This window comes from Narcine bancroftii, chromosome 11 (assembly GCF_036971445.1).
Source record: "Narcine bancroftii isolate sNarBan1 chromosome 11, sNarBan1.hap1, whole genome shotgun sequence".
NCBI lineage: Eukaryota > Metazoa > Chordata > Chondrichthyes > Torpediniformes > Narcinidae > Narcine > Narcine bancroftii.
The window spans coordinates 9,321,177-9,343,315 of NC_091479.1; the positions used below are offsets into that span (position 1 = coordinate 9,321,177).

Genomic DNA, 22,139 nt, shown 5'->3' on the forward strand with positions numbered 1-22,139 from the left:
CGCTAACCGTGCCACCATTTTAACCTGCAATTCTGCTAAATTTTCAGTCAGCTGCTGAAGGTAAAATTTCATTGGATTTGACTACTAACTACTCAGACCTCTGATAGACCATTTTCACCTTGTCAATTCAGCAGGCAGCCATGGAGAGCACAAATGTTAGCTGTTCTCTAACGTACAAGAACTAAGTGCAAGTAAATTGCAAATGGCATTAACAAACAAGCTGTTTGGTGGCACTTATTTTTAAATATGGCCTTGCCGACAAACTCCCGCACACAAAAATTAAACCACAATAAAAATCAAACCTAATAACATAGGGTTTTTTAATTTTCAAAATGTGATGCCTTGGAAATAAATTAGGCAGAAAAAATATTATGTTTTCATGAAAATTCTACTTCTCCCAGTTGTCAGAATCCCATGGGTGTATGAGTGTAATTCTACAATAGAGAGGAGATACACTTCCTGTTACCGGCCTTGAGATGGTTCACTTAGTCTAAAGCCCAATTGTCAATAAGTGCTTCACACACCAAGTACTTTTTAGGAAATGGATTGAATAAATATTAGATGTAATGAGCCTTTTAAACCTTTAAAGTATATGGGAATCTACACTCACCAGAAATTATTACACAATACAATTAAGGCTAATGTGATGGCTTAGCATATGAAAAGGAAGGTTCTATGCTGAAGAGTGCAGCAACAAGAGTTAAATTGCTTCACGTCCCTCAGTGGAACAATGGAAAGATTCTATAAATGGATGTTAAACTTGCAATGAAATAAGGATCTTGACGTTTCAAAGTAATGGATTTCTCCTTTATTCAAGCAAGGACATTTCAAGGCAGTGCAATGAAGATACATGGTCAATACCCCAGGAAGCACAAGTTAGTTTAAAACAATAACAGGCCATAATTTATTCTAAGTGGCTGCCTGAGAGAAAGCTAACTCTTCTTCCCCACTTCCCTCTTCCCCCCCCCCCCACCCACATACTTACAGCCCCTGAAATGACCAAACCCGACAAAAAAACGAAGGCAATTAATTTTCATGCCGAATTCACGAATCTCAGTTATGGACTTAACAAAGATGTGATCATCTCAATAAAGTCTGGGGTTAGCACTCATCTAACAACAGCTGATCTGCAAACCTTTTCTTTACACCTACCTATTCCTTAAATAACAGAGGTGAAATCATTTTTTTTGCTTCCCACCGCCCAGATGTAGAGATAGGTGGAGTGGCATAAATTTAAATTTTACTTTTAAAAAAAAAGCAACAGGCCCTTCTGGCCCAAGAGCCTGTACCGCCCAATTGCACCCGATTGACCTTCAACTGCAGCATATTTTGAAAGGTGGGAAGAAATCGGATCCTCTGGAAGAAACCCATACAGACACAGGGAGAGCGTACAAACTCCTTACAGACAGGACTGGATTTGAACCCAAGTCGCTAACCGCTACACTGACACAAGCACAATCAGGTTCATTCCATTGTGGACTAACAAGGCGATAGATAAATAAATTCTACTCACACACATTAACCAGAAGACAATCTCATACCATTAACATTAAGATTTCACTCCACCTTTTGAGTCTTCTGCACCAGATTTTTAAAAATATCCAATCAAAGATTACATTGTCTATTCAACACATATCATATAACATCTAAAGTTCAGAGCTTAGAAAATGATAACAAATAAAAGTGGAAGAGAGAGTGCGATAAGAAATACAAATAGAATTTTGGTCAGCCGATAACCCTCGTCTTAAATTAATCTACAAACCTTTGACCTGGATCCATGACATTAAAAAAAATAACTGGAGACAAACGGGACTCAAGACACTGGAATCTGAAGCACAAAGGAATCTGCTGGAGAAACTTTGTGAGTTGAGCAGCATAGGTGGTGAGCAGCATCGGTGGTCAATGTTTCAGGTCAAAACCCTGGGTCAGGAATGAGAGGGTGGTTGGGAGGTAGCCTGTACAAGGAGGTGGTGAGGGGGGTGAGACAAGAGACAGTAGGGGATTGGTAAAACTGGGTGAAGGATGAGACGGAGAGGAGGAGTTGGCAGAGGATTGATTGGTATTGGACGGGGAGGGGAAATGGGTCAAAGTTAAACAGTCTGCTGGAGAAACTCTGCAGGTCTGGCAACATCCGTGGGAGAAAAGAACTGTCAATTGTTTTGAATCATCTTCATTCAATTTAATGTAAACCTCATCTCCTGTGTTCCCCTCTCTCCTTCTGGACCACCTCTGATCCTTCACCACTCTTGCCCCACCCACCCATATGCATTTCCTTTCCCCTCCAAGTTCCATCCACCTGCACCCACCAAATCTGCTATTCTTTTCACAAAGCACTGCAAGCTGCAAACGATCAGTTAAACCAGTCAAGAGTCTGATGCAGAAAAAGTGCAAACTCCTTAAATATTTTAAAGATTACAGTGACTTTTCACGCTCGGGGGAAAAAAAAGCATGTTGATAACACCAGGAGAAAAAATAGTTTTGATAGGTGTCTATTTACAGTGGTAACTAAGTTGACAACCTTTAAACTCTCAATTTAAATTTGAAACAAAGATGTCCAAGTAATTCTAAACCTACCTTCCACAATTTGTACCGAGCTACATGGCGCAGCTGTTCAGCGTAATGAATAAAGTGCACCATGTAATGGTAGAAGGAGATTCTCCCCAGTGATTCCACCCCCACCCCCATGAGGTTTCTCTCCGACGGAGATGGATTTATCCCGTTAAGATTAAAAATCTGTTTAATCTCCTCTTAAAAATCATTCCTTCTATGCTCATGTCAGTTTGTAATCCATTGATCTTGTTCAAAATTTCCACTTTTAGGTACTTTACATGGTTTCCACAACAAGGAATTGCCAATCACAGCAAATCTTTTGAAGGAAGCTTTTATTTAAAAAAACAATTTAAATGTCAAGTGAAGTAACACATTAAAATTCGTCCAAATTTGTTTCCCATTGTCAATGTTACAAAAAAGTTTATGATGGCTTGTGAGCATTGGTAATGACGACCTCAGAGACATGCTCCATTTGTTAATTATTTAAAAAAATATAAATGTATCATGAAGTCTGTCTGATGGAAATGATGATGGTAAAGCAGAAAATTTAGTGTTGCCCCTTATCAAAGTATATTATCAAACAGAGATGTTCTGGCGATAAGGTGCTGGAGAGACCTCACTTGGAGTATTGTGAGCAGTTTTGGGCTCGTCATTTAAGAAAGGATGTGCTGAGGTTAGAGGAGGTTCTCAAGGATGATTCTGGGAATGAAAGGGTTATCATTTGAGGAGCGGTTGACAACTCCTGGCCTGTACTTGTTGGAATTTAGGAGAATGTTGAAAGGCATGGACAGAGGAGATGTGGAAAGGTTGCTTGGCATGGTGGATGAGTCGAGGACAAGAGCACACAACTTCAAGATTGAAGGACGTCGACTTAGAAAAGAGATACGGAGGAGTTTCTTTCGCCAGAGGGTGGTGAATCTGTAGAATTTGTTGCCACAGGTAGTTGTTAAGGCCAAGTCATCGGGTGTATTCATAGGTTCTTGAGGGCATCAAAGATTATGGGGAGAAGGCCGGGCCATGGGGCTGAGTGGGAAAATGGATCAGCTCAAGATTGATTGGAGGGGCAGACCCAATGGGCTGAATAGGCTATTTCCACTCCCATGTCTTGTGGTCTTTATATGCAGCTCACAATGTAACCCTAATTACTCAAAATGTCTTAAAACAAGACTAGTGGGGGAAAAAAGTGAATGATTAAATCAGTCACAAAGCAATTCACCATGGCAACAAGATGCTTTACAAGAATATTGGATCTGCTTTGCAATGTTCTCAAAACATAACTGTGTTTTGCCACCTTTAAACTTGCTATCCATGGATACGGAATTCAAATGCACCATTTTTATGTGCTGCAAAATCTCTACAATAAACAAATGAGTATTTCTCTATGAATTGATTAGCACACAACAAAATTAAACATTTTGTATATCTGATTTTATATTGCAGTCCTAACAGAAAACAGATGCTACCTTGCTTAAGTTCCAAGATTTAATACATTGAGAAACTAATTATGTTCACCAATCATTGAATTTTCATCGCATTTATATCTACGTTTGAATTTTAGAAAGGTGTTGTTATCTAGATGGTTGTTCACTTATAAACCTTTAATAAAAAAGGACTTATCTTTTCTCTTAACCCTGAATTTAATTTGGTATTTTAAAATTACTTGCCAAAAAGTCATATTGGGTACCAGGCTTTCTCAAGTTATACACATCCACGAAGATAAAAACACAGAATACACAAGAGTATTATACTGATCCACGGAAAGAGATACTTGTAGAGATGAGGAAAAAAAACTGCCAGTTGCAGGTTTGAGCAGGAATGAGGTGTTCCGAGGCAGGAATGTTTTCGGAACAGAGTACCATTACTTAAGTTGCTGAGTAATTGCAAAGCAACAGGATAGAATTTGAAGAAACTGGTAGAGGTTCAGAGATTTGGCGAGGGTGTAGAGTTGAGAAGCCAGAAGACGGCACAGTGGCATGGCTTGGAGTTCCAGTGTAATCCTGACTTCCGGTGGAGCTTATGCTTTAGCCCATGACCACGTTGTTTCTCCTCCCCCAAAAGATTGGTCAAAGAATGCAGTCAAGTGAACCAGAGAAAAATCTAACGGCTGAAACAAAGTGTGAAGGAGAGAGCAAGGCAGGTGGAAGCAGCCATTTTGGAACAGAGAAAGGAGTAAACTAGGGGTTCTCAACCTTTTTTATTTCCCCCCCCCCCCCACCAAACTCACATACCACCTTAAGTGATCCCTTACTAACTACAGAGTACTTATGCCAAAGGTGATCTGTGGCTAGTAAGGGATTACTTAAGGTGGTATGTGAATGGAAAGATAAAGGTTGAGAACCACCGGAGAAAACAACTGGGTGATCAGCAAAAGCAACAAAAAAAATTTCAATACAATTATGAATTTGTGATTAAAAGGCAAAATGTGGGGTAGTGAGTAGGTGTAAAGTCTGTGTTTCTCCCACTCTCTTCAGTCATTCAGTTACTTTAAGACAACTTGTAGCCATTGTTGTACATTATGGTGAAACTACACTATGTCGATGCACAGATAGAGTTGCCACCTGGTGTCCAAGATACAATTCACTTTTCCCGAGTGTCTCACTTGCCTTTTCGTCATCAAACATTCACACCAGGAGACGGGAAGCACCATGCCAAATTGACCTTAATCCAACAAGAGGATCACATGGTCACAAAATAAATCGCAATATAATTCTTTCTGGATTAAAATTGTTTCTAATATAATTATAGAACATTGGACACTTTTTACTCTCTCTGGAAATCTATCTTATGGCACGAAACACAAATATGCTTTACAATTTCACCCTAAGCCACTTCAACATCAATCTTTTGTGCAAAGATTTACCCCGTTCATAAAAAACACGTTTTATTCGACCAATTTATTATTTGTCTTGATGCATCGACAGTGAATTTGGTACCTGCCAATTTAATGCAACGAGCATCGAGAATCAAGTTCTGGATGCAAATCACACAAAGAAGCGATCCAAATAAAACTGCTTTAGATGGTCCAATTTGCACTTCCTCCGAACTTTTAATAAAATACAGTCCTATTCTCCTTGTAATTTTTCATGTTTAGTACTGCCCCAAATTCCAAACATATAAATTCCTCTTCAGTTGTTGAGCTTGATCAGTTTTCATGAAAACACCTTTTGGGTAAACCATATCAAGTTGCTTTCTAAAGCACGTTTCTGCTGGACTACTGTTTCTCAATCCAAACTCAGTTCCAGAACTTCACAGGACATGAGGAATTTATGAATACCTTCCCTCATGGAAGGCTCCCTACTGTCTGTCAAATGTCCCTCTCTGGCTCTTCCAGGCTTGCAGGTACAATCCATCACCAAAGGTATTTTCATCTCAGCTGCATTGTTATCATCAGGTCCAGGAACGATTTGTTATTGCGGTTTCAGCGTCTTTTACAATTTTGAGTTACAGCTGGGCCTACATGGCAAACTCCTATATTCATCTCAGAGAACTCTTCCATTCATTTCTGAAGCTAATGACCCAACATAAAAGATGGCGGCACTGCCAGAGATACTGTAGCACTGCCACTGGTATGGACCCACGGGGAGCGGAGACGCAGCGCTCCCGCGGGGTCCAGGCCCCCAGTCGATGACCGTCGGCTCAGCACGGGCTTTGAATGGCCTGTTGAGGGAGCCGACAGGTGTTTTATTTGAAATCCCGTGACCGCGGGCCTGCGCCCAAGCTGGCGCCGTCTATTAATCAGCAGGCATCGACAAGGTGGGGCTGCAGACTCCGGGGAAGCGGACGACTGGAGCAGGGAAGATCACCCCCAGTCTGAGAAGAAGTGGAGGAAACTACCCGTGGGGACAGTGACACAGCGGTGGACCGGCGAGGGGACTCTGCGGCTGAGGGAGCAGTGCATGCGGTGGGCTGCTGGTAACTCAAGGCGAGGAACCCGTGGGCTTGCTGGAGACTGGCTCGAACTTGCTGGAGGGGTACCAGGTATCGGAACTGGGATTTGAGGAGGTGCCGAGGGCACTGAAGGTTTCCTGGCCATGTCAGAGCTCGGGTTGCAATGGTTTGGACTGGATTCTATGCGGCTGCATGGGCTGGAGACCAATCTACGGACACTCTGTGACTCTGGGGGATCTCTCTTTTGCTTCTCTCTCTGACTGCAAGTCGGAAAGATGCCGGTGGCGAACCTGTCTGCCTTTCAGCAGGCAAAAAGAAATTTCATGTAATATGACACTGCTTTATTACTGCAATAATAAATTGAACTTGCTTTAGTCCTAATTAATGTATTTTGTTTTTGCCATTGCAATACATCTGTATCCTAGGCAACATGCTATAAAATCTTTCTTTCAATAAATTAGTTATTTTAATACTATGATCTTCAGAATTTCTAGATGGCAAAAGAAATCAAATTTGATCGTCTTGTTTTTCTTTAAATTTTATTTCTTTATTTAGAGTGGTGACAAGACCTATGTCCGGACAGTGTGACTGGAGTCATCAACACCAGATATAGGATGGTACAATCCAATTTCTTGCACCAGTTGTACCTCACACCACAAAAATTACACAAATCAAAGCATGAAATTTCAGAAATGAGCTTTAGGTGTGCTGTGGAGGTTGGAACTTTGGCTGTGTACAAAGGTGAGATCTTTCTGGGAAGACCTAGGGGACATTCTGAAAAAAAAAATTACAAAAGTGGATTTTCAACAGGATCCAGAGGTGTACTTTCTAGGAGACATTGGGGACATGAGTTTTTGACTGTCCACATACCAAATTTTGTTCTTGAAGGTCAGCTTGGCGGTCGCTAGGAAATGTATAGCCGTCCTGTTGTTACATTTTAGTGACGTGTCCAAATGATTTGTCTCCATTTAAATTTCAATTTTATTTACATTTTAAATTTAAATTTAGACATGTAGCATGGTGACCCAACAGCTTTTGCCGCCCATTTATACCCGATTGACCTACAATCACCCCACCCCCCCCCCCCCCCAGTATGTTTTGAAAGGTGGGAAGAAACTGGAGCCTCTGGAAGAAGCCCACACAGACATGGGGAGAACTTAGAAACCCCTTAGAGTTTGTACAAGGTATAGATCAGCCATTCGCAATGATGGCCCTTCGGACCCTCTGGGGGCCGCAGCACATTTAAGTAAAAGCCTCGTTTTCTTTTCACCTAACAGAACATCATTTTTTTTTAAAATAAAAAATTTCTGCAGTTGGGGGAAGTATGGAATAATCCAAAACTTGACTGCTTCACGGGGAAAGGGGCCCATAAACTTTGTATAGAGTTCAGGGGAAGGGGGGGGGGGGCATAGCCCCCCAAAAAAATGCTTGAGAATGGCTGGTATAGATCATTTGTCATTCCAAAACTAAAACTTGCACATCATGCACCTTACCAGAATGGCAGTGGGAAACCAAAAAAAAAACAGTCAAGTTGATCAGTGTTCATTGGGAGGAGAGAGATCGTCCTAAACTTTCTTTGTTTTTCCAAAGTGCATATGAAAAAATCCAGATATGAAAAAAACAAAATGTCACAAAGGATAATGGAACAGTTATAACTTCTTAAAAATTAAGCAAACAATTACATTAAATTTTCACATACATTTTCCAGGTGAATTTACTTACACTAATTTTCTTTCAGGAACAAGATGACTTTTCTTGTAAAGATCTCAAATAATGTATCTAGAGAGTGAAAATACAGATGTTCAGATTTTGTTTTACATGCGAAATTCTGCGCTTCACTATTCCAAGTTTAGATGACCAAAATTAACAATTCTCTTGAAGTGAATGTGACACAAATGACCAGTCGTTCAGAACCTGCTGCACAATTCACAAAGATTTGAGTAATTATTGAATTACTATGTAAGCATCTGAAATTCTGACCAGACTGACTGGATTATCAATGATTCATTTAACTAATCCATTGGATTTCCTCACATTAAGCAACGGTTACAAGAGAAGGAAAGGCATATTTTACCCATTGGCGCCAACCACTTTAATGTTTATAAATCAGGTTGCTACACTGTTTAAAATGTTCAATCCACCATGATCTACACATTTGTTCAGAAATACAGCTGCATCATCAGATGGCAAAAGGAAATCTGTTTCTCCATCAGAACAACTGATGGTATTGAAATTCAACCAACCATTTAACCAGAACGCCTGTGGAAATTCTGCAATAGTCAAATATCACTCATCAGCTAAATACAAACTAAAAAGGGATAATCTTAAAGGATCACAGGCTCAGTCTGCAACTCAGGGAAAAGTTTTAGCTTTTACTACACTGATGGCCAGACGAGCAATTTTACTGCAATGGAAGGATGATTCTTTACCTACCCATGTACAGTGGTTACATGATGTAATTTTGGTATACATACTGCCGAAGGTACCACAGGTTACTTAAGGGTGGAGAAAATTAGATACATTATTAAAGATAGAAAATTTCAATTTGGGGAGGGAGGGTGGGATTTGGGGGGGGGGGAAGATGGAGGGGGAAATAGGAATATTTGTATTGCAATTGAACATTTTTAAATAAAGTATTAAAAGAAAAGAGAAAATTTCAATTTGCAAAGAGGTGGAGCCCATTCTTGGAATACTACCATGATTGGAAGAATTAAGAACCCTGAAGAGTTTGGCCGTCCAATGCCTGGAGGTTGCTATCTGATCCCAACTTCCTTTTGTATTGAACCTTGATTAGAGGGAGGGGGTTGATTAGTTCTATAGCTTTTTCTTTTTTCTTTTATTTTTGTTTACCCAATTTATTTAGTAAATGGGTTTAATCATGTACATTAAAGAATAGGTAATTGGTTTGTTTTCCATATGAAAAGGCAACTGGTTAACGGTATTATACTATTCTTCATGATTTTCATTGCAATGTATATGAGATGACTGGTTATATATATCATTGAATTTTGTATGCAAGTTTATACATTAAGAACATAGGAAGTAGGAACAGGAGTAGGCCAAAAATGGCCCATCGAGCCTGCTCCGCCATTCAATACGATCATGGCTGATCTAATTTATGACCTAACTCTACCTATCTGTCTTCTCCCCATATCCCCTAATTCCTCTATCATGTAAAAATCCATAAAAACATCTTAAAAAGGGAAAGAAAAAATAAACAGTTTTAAAAGTGGCAGAGCAAAATGAAAGAGACAGTTAGAAAAATACTTGATTTTTGGTATCCTTTGGTCTCCATATCCTGGTTTTCAGAGAATACCAACAAGCACATAGATTCCAGGACTGGTTTTATACCTAACCACCAGCTGGTTCATACCAGTGTTCATACTGTAGTTTATCCAAGGACACAGTACAAAGTATACATTATGAAAGATTTTTAAAATGGGAGGAGTCCGAAAAGTTAATACAGGCCTGTAATTTTTTTTTTTTTAAAAAGCTAGAACTGACACACTTGGCACAGCGGTTAGCACAACGCTATGACAATGCCAGCGATCGGGTCTGGGGTTCGAATCCCACGCTGTCTGTAAGGAGTTTGTATGTTCTCCCCATGTCTGCGTGGGTTTCCTCCAGAGGCTCTGATTTCCTCCCACCCTTCAAAACGTACCAGGGGTTGTAGGTCAATTATGTGTTGTTGGGCAGCATGGATTTGTGGGCCGATAGACAAACAGCGCGGTAACAGGCTCTAAAAAAAAATTTCATTAAAACCTTTTTGACTCCATGCTCCTGTTTTCCAGGATTGGTTTTATACCCTACCATCCGCTGATGCTTATACTGTAGTTTACCCGTGGAGTCAGTCTGGATTATAACTTGTGAAACGTTAAAAATGGTCGGATCCAATGGGTTAATAGAGGCCTGCAATTTTAAAAAAAAAACAAAGTACTTTTAAATATTCATTAAGCAGTAATTAGACTTCATCTGGTGTAGTGTCCAATTCTGGGCAAGATATTAAAGCAGGATATAGTACGTCAACATTGATTTCCAATATTCTGCTGGCGATGATGGAAATGGATCCAATTCAGGAACTATGGACACTCCCAAAAGTCATTAAGAAGCGATCAGCATGGTGGTTTGTGAATCATTCCCGCCCTCTCGACCAAAAGCAGGAAATTCGAGAAAGAAGTTCATAACCAGACTCACTAACTCAGACTTGGATAGATTTTTATATTATAGCTGTGGTAAATAAGAAAGCGTGTGTATGCAAATCAAAACATTTTAAATCAATTCTTCTCAACAAAAGTACAGGACATCTTTTTGTTGGTTTCTCCAGCCGGCTTCATGTCCATTCACTTTTTACTATTCATTCTGACTCTGTCCATTTCTCCCAGATTGCATTTTAAAAAAAAACATTCCTACAAAATATTATCCTTCTTGAAACAAAGTACCATTGATTTCTGCGTAAGCATGCTCTCTGGGCATCCAATAAGGTATTCCATACAACATTACAGCGTACAAAACAGACCCTTTGGCCCTTCTAGTCTGTGCTGTCTCATCCTACTGATCTGCAACCGGTCCATAGGTCTTCATTACACGTCCAAACTTTTATTATGTGCAGACAGCGACACCACCAGTCAGAATACTCTCCATGACACACCCGTAGAAATGTGCAAGTCTGGTGACATAGCAAATCTCCTCAAACTCCTAACGATGTATAGCTGCTGGTGAGGCTTGTCCAGGATTGCATCGATATAAAGGCATTAGAAGATGCATTTGGATTCTTAGAATTCTCCCTTAAAACTCCCAGAACTCGATCATCATATTTTCTTGCGACTGGCAAGGTGCACGCCACAAGTCAAAGGTGTCTTCCTTCCCGACAAACAATCCCAATATCAAATTCAATATCTTCAAATAAAATAGAAGCCCAAAAATATCTGGATGCCAGAAATCCGGACCACCCAAAAATCTGGACTTTTAAAACTCACAGACTTAATGTTATTAATTATTATGTGAAGCGAAATTGCTGCAATTGAGTGACAAACTTGAAATAATAAAGAAACTAGAACATGGTGTGAACAAATAGTGTTCTCATGGAAATGTGACATCAGAAAGTCTTCAATTTACAATATGAAAAAGTCCATGGAAACGGTTATTAAAGCATCAGGCTTCAAGATGTCATGCATACGCACATGGTGCAGAATTAGCTTATCGCAAAATCATAAACAAGGGAAAAGAAGCAAAAGGAGTGTCAAGTAGGTGCAGTATAAGCTGCAAGTCCTCCATCCACGAGCAGCACCACTTCATTCCTCCTTAAAATTTGAATTTTAAAAGTTCTGCCCAAGATTCCAGCCCGCCCCAAGCCCCGAGCAGTCCGGATTTTCGGACTTCTACAGAATGCTACGATCTACATTGATTTTGCTTTCACTGACATGCAGCACCGAATAGACAATTTGCAAGTGTTTTAGTTTTTAAATGTGGCATAACCTCCCTTGAAGTGTAAATTCACTGAACTGTAGATCACAGAGCTACAAAAAGAATTGTATACTTTTGTAATTCAAATATCAGACAAATATCAAGTGCTGTTAGGCATCATTTCACCATGTTGAAAGAAATTCAAATTTTCATTGGTGAATTGCAATATCGTACCACAACTCTGTAGAGACCTTTGCATAAATTCATTATGGGGTGAAACGCGAAGCTGTGATTGTAGCAAAAACAGAGAAATGCTGAAGGAACTCAGCCGGTCACGCAGCATCCCCAGGCCTTAGAGGAGAAGGAATAAAGCCCAACACCGTCGGTTATACATCTTGACCTCCAATGGGCGCTGCATGACCTGCTGAGTTCCTCCAGCGTTTCTGTTTTCACATAAATTCATCATGTTGCCAAAATAGAAGTACTGGTGCTAATGTGTTTCTCACCATCTATTTTCTTTGTTGCAGTGTACACAAAGGACTGCTCAACATTTGGCAAGTTGCTAATCGTTAAGACTCACACAACTAAATCCAAAGGCTAATCAAATATTAATCCTTCTAAATAGTCATGCGCTACAGCAGGAAACAAAATAGACACCTCCCTAATCATGGAGACATGATCAAACAACTTGCTAATTTACTTGAATTACAAAGGGAGCAGACATACATGAGAGAACATGATGGATTTGTCCCCCAATTTGAAAGGAGAACCCCCCCCCCACCAGTCAGAAATACAGCAAAGAGACAACAATTAAAATGGCATCCTGGAGCCTCGTGTACAAATTTCTAGGATGTGTTTGAGAGAGTTTTATGAAACCAAGTTCAGATTCATTTGAGGAATGAACGGTTTTCTGTATCTTATGAAGCATGTTTAACGGCTCTTGGCCTGTACCCATTGGAATTTAGGAGAATGGGGGGGAATCTAATTGAAACATTTTGAATGTTGAAAGGCGAGGACAGAGTAAATATTAGGCCTTTTTATAGTGAAGAAATAAGCAAGTGTAAAGGTGGATGTTCTCCACCCTTACATCACTAAATCTACCTCCATAAAACCTGTCAGACTCAGCACATGGTCTCCAATCTGTCCTGAGGGTACAGCAGCAGTGAAGTTCAGTCACTCCTCCCTCATTGTAAAGCCACAGCCAGCTATAAAGGGACGGGCTGATGAGGGCTCCCTCCTGCCACCTGGAAATGTCCTCTTCCCGTTTCTCCTCCACCCCTCACTCCTTCATTGAGCCAGGAGGCAGACAAGGGCGCGGCTGAGCCCGGCAGGGTGAGCCTCTTTTGTTTTAATGCTGGATCAATGGCCATCTTTGTTACCTATAATCCCCCACGCAGCTGGAACCGCTCTGCATTTCTCAGAGAGGTTCCAGCTGCGTGGGGGGATTATGGGTAAAGAAGATGGTCATTGCTTGGCACGCATGTTTAACCTAATAGCGATGGGTGGTGCTACAGCACTACTTGTCCTGCCTCCATCGGTTCCGGAGGATGGCTCCCAATGCCACTCTCCATAAAAGCAACACTGAATCAGGCTTATAGGCCTTCTCCATAAAAGGAGAGCCTGCCTTTTTATTTTCCTCATTCAGCCAACTGCAACGCAGCATCGCTCCATAAAAAGGGCTATTGAAAGTTTGTTTCCCATGGTGGGAGAGTCCAAGACAAGAGGGCGCAACTTCAGGATAGAAGGCCATCTACTTAGAACAGAGATGCAGACGAATTTCTTAGCCGGAAGGTGATAAATCTGAAAATTGTTGTCACCGGCCGTTATGGAGGCCAGGTCATTGGGTGTATATTTAAGGTAGAGATTGATAGGTTCTTAATTAGCCAAGGCATCAAAGATTGTGGGAGAAGGTCGGGCTGAGTGGGAAAATGGATCAGCTCATGACTAAATAGTGGAGCAGACTCAATGGGCTGAATGGCCTATTTCTGCTCCTATATCTTATGAGGGAAAAATAGTTGCTAATGCTCATGGGTTAGCTAAAGAGTAAAATAAAACTCACAAAGAACTGATTAGTTGAAATAAATGGACAGTTTATGTCTAAAAGGGGTCGAGTTGTTCTCCTTTACTGTCCTCAGACACATGGTGCTCCTTGCACAGACTGGAAGACATGTAGTTGACATCAGCATCTAAGAAGGGGGTAATGGCCTCCGGGCAAAAAAGGAGTACAATCTCTCTAGTGTCTGAAGACCGCTATTCGATCCATAGCTTTACAATTTTACAAGTTAACCTTGTTTAGAGTGTGGGGTTCGATTAGACAGAATTTTTGTTTTGTTTTTCTTTGATCTTTTCTTCTTTTTTGTTAGATTAATTAGTTAAATATGGGTTTAATATTGTAGTCATGGATCATATCATTAATTAGGATAGAATGCACCCTTTGTTTGCCTAATTTAGTCTTATCTATTTTCTGTCCAGAACTATATTGGGATACATTACAAGAAAGGGATAAACTGTTAAGTAACATATTGATAGAATTTAGTAGCATAAAGAAGTAAGTTAAACAACTTGGGTTTTGCTTTACATTATATGTTTACATTATATGATGTGTACATGATACGACTTGTTTGTTATTAGATGATTTTGTATGTAGGATTTATGTTAAATTCAATTAAAAATTTTTTAAAAAGAAAGAAAATTGTACAAGACATTGGTGAGACCAAATTTGGAATATTGTGTGCAGTTTTGGTCACCTAACTACAGGAAAGATATCAATAAGATTGAAAGAGTGCAGAGAAGATTTACTCAGACTTCAGGAACTGAGTTACAGGGAAAGGGTAAATAGGTTAGGACTTTATTCCCTAGAGTGTAGAAGAATGAGGGGAGATTTGATAGTGGTATTTAAAATGATGAGGGGTATAGACAGAGTAAATGTCGGTAGGATTTTTCCACTGAGGGAAGGTGAGATACAAACCAGAGAGCATGGGTTAAGGGTGAAAGGGGAAAGGTTTAAAAGGAACATTAGGGGGAACTCTTCACACAGAGAGTGGTGGGAGTGTGGAACAAGTTGCCTGCTGAGTGGTGAATGTGGGCTCAATTTTAACATTTAAGAAGAATTTGGACAGGTACATGGATGGGATGGAGGTATGGAGGGCTTTGGACTGGGTGCAGGACAGTGGGTCCAGGCAGAAAAATCATTCTTCACAAACTAGAAGGGCCAAAGGGGCCTGTTTCTGTGTTGTAATGTTCCACAGTTCTATACGAGTTCATATTAAAGGAATTGTCATTATCTATCCAGACCAGAGGGCAGTCTTTACCTAAACAGCTGACCCTCTTGATCATTACTTGAAATTACCAATGCAATTAACAGAACGAGATGATCGTTGGCCAACGTCATTTCCATTCAGTGTTTGGATATTTTTGAGAATTATTATGGTTTAAAACATTAGAATGTATTTTCATATTTGCATAGCGTTGCATTGGATACCAAAGGAGAGGCTATTAGTCTGTGCAGAAAACAAAACCTTGGTGTACACATTTCATGTTGGTTTATCAGTCAAGATCTTTCCAACAATATAAAACCCAATAAAGCTTAAATAATTTCATACTACAATCTTATAACATAGAAGCTGTCAATCACTAATTCCGGGGGCTAGTAATACCAGTAAGTTTAAGTACTGCAGCAGTTCATTGCAAATAATGCTTGCTGCAAAATTCAACAGAACTGCAGATTTTGATCTGTATTCATGTAAAGAATGAATTCCTGTATCTCCTCACACAAATTCCTTCAGATGAGTGCTGCATAGAGAGTGGAGCAGTTCTAAATAAAGATACTATAGTAAGATTACACGTACTAACTGAGCATTAATCCTCAAGAAACAATTAAAAAATCCCACACAATATGAATGTTCGCAATTCATCAAAACAAATTGTGCATTTTTTTGGCAGAACATAATCATTACTAATTTACAAAAACATAACTGTGTGCAATATTCAAAGTTTACAGCACTGGAAATTAGTAATTTATCAGCCAGCGACAGGAACTGAGCCATGGAGGTCATGGCATTCGAACCTTTATTAGTAAAAGATTTCTGTAACATTCAAAGGGGATTGGTTAACCGACAACAGAAAATGGAGTCAAATAGCTTACAGAAAAGCAAAAACTCAAATGACTATTATTCAGTTTGCATGATTAATTTAAAATTTGTAGCGACATCAAAGATTCAAAGACCCATAAATTTGTATTCTCCGTTGGTTCCATTGCCATCTTTGAAGTTAACAAGCTGAATTGCACAGATGATCTATAGAACATAGTGTTCTAAGAATGAATATAAATTCAGTGCACACACCACAGATTGAACATAAAAGGCAGCCAACTATGACTGACAATTAAAATTCTGCAGACCTTCAAAATAATTACTTCAACCCACGCACTCGATGGTGAGCAAAGAAATAACTGCACAGAGTCCCCCCGTAAATTGGAGGAGCAACAGTTGATTTTTTTTCCCCCATCTGGGCACTCTCCAACTGATGGCATTAACGTTGGCTCCTCCCGTTTCTGCTAGACCCCTCCCCTTTCTCCCACTCTTCCCCATCCCTTTGTCTTCTTTCCACCAGATTTCCAGAGCCATCGTCCCCTGTTTGCTGGAGTGCCCTCCCTCCCTCATCCACCGATTACCTCCTGCCTGTGGGACTGTGCTCCCCCCACTACCCCGCCATCCCATCATTTTATTCAGATGCCTGCCTTCATTTTTTTCATATTCTGACAAAGGGCTAAAAGCCAAAATTTTGGTTATATATCTTTGCCATTTCAAGTACGATGTTTGACCTGGTGTGTTTCCCCAGCATTACTTCAATTACAGCGTCTGTAGACTCTCATATTTTACTCTCACCATTAACTATTTGGACCAATCACATAAATCCTATGGTTGTAAGAGCAAGATAGGTAGTGACTGGACATCTAGCAATGGCTCAACTCCTGACACCCAAAGCCTTTCCATATTCTACAAAATGTATCAGAAGTGTGATAAGAGAGGAACGTCACGTTATGTCTTAGGGTTTACTCATTCCTGGTGAATGAGTAAAAAAAAAGGCTGAATAAGAAAGTTTTAAACTATTAAAAACACTTAAAGTACACTTGAACACTACTACATTATTTTCAAAATGCCTCCAAAAGAAAGATAAAGTAACCACTGGAGCTCGACGTGAAGAGAAGACCAAGAGAGTTCAGAGGCTTGCTGAGAGTCAGAAGTAGGGAGTTAGTGTCCAAGCTACTCCCCGGGTGAGTGATCGTGGGAAAGGAACTTAGGCTGATGTCGCTTTCCCGCTGCAACGGGGAGATGGCGTCAGAGAAGAACCCGGAAGTGCATCACGCGGGCATGAAAAACTGGGGCCTCCAGAAGCACCAGAGGAAGAGGAGTCAGGATCGCAGCGGACCAGCAGCAAAGAGGACAAAGATGAAGAGAAGGTAACTGAAAGAAGCTAAAACTTTTAAAAGTAAAAGCAAAGGATATAACCAGCATTGACTCATTAATAAAAGAATTGTAGTGCGTCGAATGACTCAAAGACATGTTGACTCAAACCAAGGCTTTCATGAGCAAAAGACTGGCGCGTATTACATCGACGTCGACCAGTCCAGACTGAACTGGGTCTGGTTAGGAGCATCCCTTTATGACCCGCCAGTAGGCGTGGCTACAGCTCTCAGCCAATCACTACTGCAATATGCAAATATATACAAATATATGCATTGGTGATAGTATCCTGGACTCTCACAAGAATTTCAAGAAATGAGAAGAGATGTGAAAGGAGAAATAAGGTTCTGGATGTAATCATCTGAAAAAGAAAAATTGATAAATTAGATGGGAAAATTAAGAAAGTGCAGGGAGAAACGCAGCATATGGATGGTAGAGATACTAGAGTTGAAGATTCCACCATTGCTCTAACTATAGAAAATCAAAAGCTTCAGCAAAAAGTGGACACACTGGAAAACTTTAGTAAAGAAATAACACTAAAATAGTGGGTCTTAAAGAAGGAGTGGAGGAGTAAGATCCAATTGGCTTTTTAAAAAATATAAATGAAATGGATTCCTGAATGGGTAAGTGAACTATGATCGCCCTATAGAGATTGAAAGTCCATACAGAGCTCTCAGAATCCAAATCAGAATCCACATTCCATACCAATTAAGTTTCTTCGATATCAAGATAGAGGGAAGATTTCGACCCTGGCATAAGGTCCACTTGAGTATGCGAGGAGTAAAGTTTTATTTTACCCTGACATAAATCCCGATTTTTGGTTTTTTTTAAAAAAAAGAAGAGAATTCAGCCCGGTTAAGAAGATTCTCTCGATTTGCATTGCACCATCCGGCAACTTTGAAGATTTTCTTGCCTGGAGGTCAAAAATAAATTCTTTGAGCTTTGTGGAAACGAAAAAACTTGTGCAAAATCTCCCAAGAGCCCAGGTGGAATGAAGAAGAAGAAGAAGAAGAATAGCCATCAGTGTGCTTTGCTTGGTAGCGTACGCAGGCATGGTTAGTTTAAAATTCTGCTTACCTGGTTTATTTCTTTGTTGATTTTTGAAAATTCCTGAAATTCTGTGAATTTTTTCTTATGTTTGTACTAGATGATTAAAGATTAATATACCAGGGGCTTGGGGAGGAGATGGGTTTCTGACTCCTACTGTATCATCTGGGTAACTGTGCCTTTGGCTGCAATCCGGAAAATAGAGGGAGTTCGTGTTGGGTATTATTTAACCAACACCTACTGGGGGGGGGGGGGGGGGGTGGGGTATTTTGTTTATATATAATTATAAAGGTGATAAAAACATATGCTTTAAAAGTATGTTTTCTTTTCTCTATCTGGATTCCTGGAGGAAGTCCACACCAATACTTCCAATATTGAATAAAAGAGCGGAGGGAGGAAGGGGGTGGATTATCAAGACGAGTAATGTAGTGAAATTTCTAAATTTTAATGTTAATGGACTAAACGAAACAGTGAAAAGAAAGAGTACTAGCACATATTAAGAAAATGGGAGTAGACTTAGTCTTTCTGCAAGAAAAACATTTAAATGAAAAAGGACATTTTAAAGTTGAAAACCGATTGGGGATGTAAGGCAAGAGGAGTGAAAATTTTGGTGAGAAAAAAAAACCTTTCAATGAAAAATCAAAATGTAGTAATTGACCCTGCAGGGAAATATGTGATGATACATTGTCAAATATATTCAGAATTATGGACTCTTAAATCTTCATGCACCAAATGTAAATGATGGAAAATTTATACAGGAAGCTTTATTGAATTTAGCAGAGGCGCATGAGAATATTTTAATAGGAAGAGATTTTCATTTCGGTTTGGATCCAATTTTAGATAGAACTACTAGAGGAATGTCAAGAGCTAAAGCAGCAAAAGCCACATTGGAATTAATGAGAGACTTAAATGTAATAGATGCATGGAGAAGAATTCATCCTAGAGAAAGAGATTATTCTTTTTATTTAAATAGACATGACTCCTATACCAGAATAGATTTATTTTTAATTTCAGCACAATTACAAAGTTGGATATTTGATGCAGAATATAAAGCGAGAATTTTGTCAGATCATTAATGATGATTGAAATGCCTGACAAAGAGAAATCAGCCTATCGATGGAGATTGAATTCATTACTTTTTAAGAACAGCTTTACAGGATTTTATTAGAGAACAAATACAACTACTCTGTGATATAACAAACTCTGAATGATAAATTTGTAATATGGGATGATTTGAAAGCATATTTGAGAGGTCAAATTATAAGCTTTACTTCTAACATCAAAAAGGAGTAGATGTAAGAGGTAGATCGATTAGAACAGGAAGAGAAGTTCTGAGGATAAACGTAGATGACTAATTAACAACAAACCAATATAATTCATTACAAACTTATAGAACAGAAAAAGTGATTACAAGAATATACAAAAGTATTATGAGTTTGGTGAAAGATCACAAAGTACTTACATGGCAATTGAAAACATAACAGGTATCAAGAACAATTAATACAATTAAAAATGATCAGAATGTCGTCAGTTATAAACCTCAAGAAATAAAGGTATGTTTTAAGAAATGTTATTCTAAATTATATAGGTCAGAGTCTTTAAAAGATGAGAATAAATAGATATTTATCTCAAATACATTTACGTAGATTGAGTATGGTAGAACAAGCACTAATTTTACACAACTAGAAGTGAAGGAGGCAATGAGTTCATTACAAAGTAATAAGCACTGGGAGAAGATGGTTTTCCCACCCAAATTCTATAAAGAATTTAATCTATTGATTCCTATTTTTATTGAAATGCTTGATCAAGCATCAAGAACGCATACTCTACCAGAATTATTTTCAACAGTAATAATCACTGATACCAAAAAAAAAGCAACCCTTTGAAACCTTCTTCATATAGACCTATTTCATTATTAAATGCAGATTACAAGATACTTGCTAAAATACTAGCAAATAGAATGACTAAATTAGACAAGCTTTGTAAAAAAAAAAGAGACAATCAGTGGACAATGTGTCTAAACTACTTAGTATTATACATTTGGCACAAAAAAGAAAAGAACCAAGTGTTGCTGTGGCTTTCGATACAGAAAAGGCCTCTGATAGATTGGAATGGGACTTTTTGTTTACAGCCCTGTACAAATTTGGATTTGGTCAAACTTTAATAAATTAGATTAAGGCATTATATAATGATCCTAAAGCTAAAGTAGTAATGAATGGACAGATATCTACTCCATTTCAACTGACCAGATCAAACAGACAAGGATGTCCTTTATCCACAGCTTTGATTATATTAGCTATAGAGCCATTAGCAGAAGTAATTAGGTGTGATTTGGAAATATGGGATTTAAGATTGGCCAAGAAGAGCATAAAATTAGCTTATTTACAGATGTTCTCATATTTGACAGAAACTGAGACTTCCTTACAGAAACTACACTTTAACTTGGAAGAATATGGTAAGATCTCTGGTTATAAAATAAATAGGGACAAAAGTGAAATTATGCCTCTCACAGAAAGAGATTATAGTCATTGTCAAATAAATACTCAATTTAAATGGCCAAAAGATGGGATTAAATATTTAGGGATCCATGTAGGTAACAATTTTAAAAAAATTATACAAACTGAATCATTTCCCACAGCTCAAAAAAGTTGAAGGTGGCTTATTAAAAAAAATGGATGACTTTTCTTCTAACATTAATAGGAAGGATTAATTGTATTACAAGATGAATATATTCCAAATAATTTAGTATATTTTTCAAACTTTACCTCTATTATTGCCACAAAAGTTTTAAAAAAAATATAAATACTAGAGTTAAAAAAATATGCAAAAAAATTTATTTGGGAAGATGAAATATCAAGAGAAAGATTAATGTGGAAATATACATTGGGAGGCCTTCAGCTTCCTAACTTGAAACAGCCCAAATCAAATTTTTCACTTTTTTTTGAAGGAGTAGAGAAACAGGCATGGGTTGAAATTGAATTGGATAAAACAGGAGAGAGATTAGCAGAGGAATTTATATATAAATGGGATTCATAATTAATAATTGGTGTTAAGAGACACCATTGTTGAAGCATTTGATTATTGTCTGGAATAAGATAAATGATGAAATTGGAACAAAAGCAAGTATAATCCCCTAAGACGATCAATTTTTAATCACTTTGTTAAGTAAGGGTATTAAAAATATTGAAGATTGTTATGGACTGGGCCAATTGATATCATTTGAATAATTAAGGAATATGGAATGCCTAGTAAGAAATTTACTTCTGCAATGAATTTCTTATTGCAAACAGGAACTATTAAATAAAGAATCTAGACAGAAATGGGAGCTGGATTTGAATATTATAGTAGACGAGCAAAGATGGTTGGATCTCTGTCACGATTGTATGACAAATATTAATGTAAGATATATACTTTTTAGAACAAGTTACAAGTACAGTATTTCCATTAAATCCAGATTTATTCTTATTGGGGAAATATAGTAGGAACAAGACCCAAGTTAAAATTATCAATATAATCAAACAAAATTTGTTAAAATAGCATTAGCAGTAGCAAGGAAATCTATTGCAGTGACTTGGAAATTGGATTCACATTTAGGTATGGGAAGATGGAATGCAGAAATTCAAAGCTGTATTCCTTTGGAGAAAATCACATCTAATTTGAGAAATAAATATCCTATATTTGTGCAAGAATGCAAACTTTAGGTATAAATATGGAGAAACATTCTTCTAGCCTCTTGAGACCTGTGTTAACCTTCTTCCTTAAAGCGATCATATAAACTCTGTTGAA

The 22,139-nt window shown here is 38.6% G+C and overlaps 1 protein-coding gene across 4 annotated transcripts in view; it reads right to left on the minus strand.

Moving 5' to 3' along the window:
- Positions 1–22,139, minus strand: part of peak1 (pseudopodium-enriched atypical kinase 1) — a 120,298-nt gene that overhangs the window by 70,510 nt on the left and 27,649 nt on the right. For all 4 annotated transcript variants that reach the window (XM_069902523.1, XM_069902522.1, XM_069902520.1 and 1 more), the window contains exon 2: positions 8,161–8,217. The gene's annotated coding sequence lies outside the window, so the exon portion shown is untranslated. The remainder of the gene's footprint in view (positions 1–8,160; positions 8,218–22,139) is intronic.